Source organism: Theobroma cacao, chromosome 1 (genome assembly GCF_053813885.1).
Source record: "Theobroma cacao isolate CCN51 chromosome 1, ASM5381388v1, whole genome shotgun sequence".
Taxonomy (NCBI): domain Eukaryota; kingdom Viridiplantae; phylum Streptophyta; class Magnoliopsida; order Malvales; family Malvaceae; genus Theobroma; species Theobroma cacao.
Genome location: NC_142639.1, coordinates 27,771,462 through 27,775,591, shown reverse-complemented (window position 1 = coordinate 27,775,591; position 4,130 = coordinate 27,771,462). Strand labels below are relative to the sequence as shown.

At 35.9% G+C, this 4,130-nt stretch overlaps 1 pseudogene; it reads left to right on the top strand.

The window, feature by feature from the left end:
• The first annotated feature begins 1,195 nt into the window (after nt 1–1,195).
• LOC108661387 (small ribosomal subunit protein uS2-like) lies at nt 1,196–3,773 on the top strand (annotated as a pseudogene).
• Nucleotides 3,774–4,130: the final 357 nt, after the last annotated feature.

Genomic DNA, 4,130 nt, shown 5'->3' with positions numbered 1-4,130 from the left:
TTATACTCACTTTTTTTAACTTCATGTTTTCAGATTCGAAGATAGTTAGATCTTAGGCAGAGGTGTTTCCTCCTGTTCATCTTACAGTAGGTTTACCGGAACACTCCATGATAGTATCCACGCCAGAGTCACTCCGTTGATAGTCAAGGTCCTTGTAGGTGTATATGGTTATTTAAATGTAATTAATTGGATTTGTTGTAAACATTGTATGCTTGGTTTGCATGATAATGTTGCCACAAGTTGGCAAATAGTAATATTATTTTGTGAATTGTACTGTTCAGTTGACATGACTTATTTTTGAAAGGAAATTATTTTTGAAAATAATGAATTAAGAACCGTAGAGGTAAAAGAGGGACAGATGGTCTAATGATCAAGTTTTCATAGAAAGGCTTGCTTGGGCTCAGTGGGCCACGCCTATTGGGTCCTTGTGCCCATCATGGCCCGAGAATTGGGCTATGACAATTTCTCATAGCCTAATTATGAAGAATATCAAGCTTGAATATATGAAATTGATAGCTTAAACACATTTTATCAAGCTCAGTAAAGTCATTAGGGTAATATTTATTTGCAACCTTGCAAATAAATATTAAGGCCTATTGATCACTTGGTTAACAAATGAAAAGAAACTAAAATGAGAAATGACTTGACCAACTACTAGCATTTACAGTATAGATTCCCTGATTTAGAAATTCTATCATCTAAAATGTGAGAGAGCGATTTAAAGTATTAAGTCCAATCAATGGGTCCAAAGAACAAGCTATAAGCATCCAGAGTTTGCCAGAATATGGGTACACTTCTTTGTACTCATCAATTAAAATAGCATACATACCTCCCAAGGGAAACCATACTGCTTCATTTGGTTTTTTTGTCCCAGTTTACTATTGCTTCAAACATGGAGCGATATTGTTAGCAAGAGACTTGGCTTGTTTGGGTAAAATTCAATTGTACATAGCCATAAATGTAGCCATAAACCAACAAGCTTGGTTCCATAAATTTAAAGAGTCAAGTATAATGCAATGCAAGATATGTGATATTGTTGAATATAATGCAATTTTGCATGTGAGGGCACACAATGCCTAAATCACGCAATGCAATTCAAGATGTGGTCTCACATAATCCCTAATTAGGCATTAAAACCAGTCATTGTATTCAAGAAGTATCACTATACATAACAACTAGTAATGTAATGCCTAATATGGGGTCACACTATGCGAACGTATGGAGTAACATAATTGCTGGAAGTCACACTCATGGTACATTTACTTACCAGCTTTAGACTTTTTTTAGTGAGTCTCGCCTTCTTATCCTTACAGATCCTAAGGTTGACCACTAGGTAATTTGTTATGTTGTGTTGAGTTGAATTTTACCAAGTTTCAATATGCAGTACTGGTTTTGGATGAGCTAACATTAGACTACATTATCTGCAACCTATCAAGGAAGCAACTCTGGGAAACATTCCAACCATTGTTTTCTACGATATTGATTCACCGATACGATATGTTGACATTGGTATTCCTACTAATAATAAGGGAAAACACAGCATTGGCTGTCTTTTCTGGCATGTAGCAAGGATGGTTCTTTAGATGCATGGTATAATTGCTCCTGGACAAAAGTGGGATGTGATGGTAAAAGAGAAACACCATCAGGTTGCTGATATGAGTTAGATGTTTTTTGCTTGCATGTATACTTGACATTTTATGCAAGTGGATTTGTTTTTCTATAGGCAACCTGAGGTAGCTAAACAGGAGGAAAAAGAGGAAGTTGCTGCTCTTGATTATGCACTCCCTGCTCTAGAGTATGGATTGGTTAGCTTAAGAAGTGAACAATGGTCCGCACAAATAGGTGAACAATGGTCAACTATTGTGGTTCAGCCTCCTATTTCTGGTGTTCCTGATGTCAACTGGAGTGATCAAGGTAAGAAATGTTATATTATGGTGCCTTAATTTAAATGTTGATGACAAATTCCTTTGCCTAATCTCCTTTAAAATTTGAAATGCAATTCCTGCCATAGATCTATCTACTAGTCAGGCAATGCACTATTAACTATCCACGCAATGCACTATCAACAACTCACGCAATGCTAGATGAAAATTCCCATGCTTTACAGGACTTTTTGATTTGCAAAGTTAGCGGGTGTTCATATATCCATGGTTAATGGAATAAATCGATACCCTTTCACCGAAATTGCTTTCCATGTTTCTTACATACCAGTAATGCAATCCCTAAGTCACGTAATGCAAACCAAGTAGTAATGCAATGCCCTTTTAACCAGTCATGCATGATTGAAAACCAAGCATGCAATGCCTGAGTCACATAATGTTTGCTAATTAGTAACGCGATACCCTATTTACTACGCATGCAATGAATAAAAAACCAGTTCCGCAATGCATGCGTCAAGCAATTCTTTTAAAACCAGTCACACAACTCCTATCAAATCCAGTCACACGATGCACTATATCAAGTTATGATCATTAATTGATTTCAAAATTGTAATGGGAGAATTTTTAGAAAAAAAAATTATTAGAAGTGAGAGAGAAAGGAAAACCACCCACTCAAACCACTAAACCCAGATTTACTATAATATTAAAAGCATCCCAAGTCAATACATAATATCTAGTAATGCAATGCCCTAATAATGACGTCAAAGACTACTTTAACCCATTAAAGCACTTTATTTGAAGAGAAAATTGTAACGTAGGATATTCGGAGACCAAACATTTGAGTAACAAGAGAGACGGGAAAACCACCCACTCAAAACCTAGGCTAACAAGTTAAGATAGCACACATCAAAACTCATCATATTCAAAACTCACAATACAAAGAAACTCTAACCCAAAATTCCTCAAAAATCTATCATCTGTTTCTCAAGTTATAAGTTCAACGGATAAACCCAAAGCCTCCAACATCATCAAAATCAATGGCCACATCTTCTCACACTAGCAAAGTTACTAAAAATGTCAAAGAAAAAAGGCGTGCTGAGGATTTTTCTACTTTACAATCCAAGAAGAAATGGAAATTGGCTCTTAAACCGTCAGTCGTATCTATCGATATTTCAATCGAGCAACGTAACCTTCTGTTCTCATGATTTAGGAACGAAGCACATGCTAAAAAGTATAAGAGAATAGAGAATTCCAGTATATCATGCGAAAAAGTTATAGATTGGGCAAGCTTTAATGAAACCATTTTGCTTGTGCTTGACTTAAATAGGTTTTTTGACAGGCTTAAACTTAAGCGTCTAAGTACCTTTCTAGATAAGGATTATAATTCGACCCTTGTTAGGGAATTTTACTCCAACATAGCATGGAATAAAGATGAGTTGGAAAATCTTACTGATTTTGTAGAGTCTAGGTTGAATGTGGTTTTGGAAAGAATGGAATTTAAAGTGACTACCATCGATATTGGAAAACTCCTGAAAATGGAATACAAAGTGGGAGAATACACACTTCCCCATGGTATGACCTGTCCCATATGTGGGTGGCAGACATAAGAAGAAAAGAAAATACCCAACAAAAACATGTTTTGCTCGTCATTTAAAAAATGCACAACTTATGGTTTTCTATAATTTTTTGGCTTTCACAGTGCATGCAAGGAGCAGTCATTTCAACTATGTTAGCTCTGAGGGCCTGTGGATGATCGAAGCCATTGTAGGTGACATCCTTCTGAATGTTGCACAATATATGATTAAAAAATTGAAAGGAATCTCCCTAGGATATGAGATGAATCTACCATGTGGAAACATCATATCAGTTCTAGTTAAGAAAAAAGAGATCTAAAGCAATAGGTACTTAGCTGATTGGACCAATAACAGGGCTCATAGTATTCTATTGGATGTCTTCAAGAAATGGGATATCAGATTAATGTAGATGAATCCTTCAACTCTATCCAAGGTAGCCCAATTCCTCCTACCCTTGATACTCCTTGTAACGGCCTCTCCTCGATCGCTACCAGTGTCTAAGTCTTGCGAGCAAACCTGCCAAGTCCCGAACAAGCCTTATTTAAAACTTTAGTTATTACATTATATTGATTCTACCAATCTATGTAATTGCTTTGAACCCTATAACTCTTTATAATATAGTTTGAACAAAAGTCATTATAAATTGACTTAACTTTTATTCCTCATAATTTTAAAA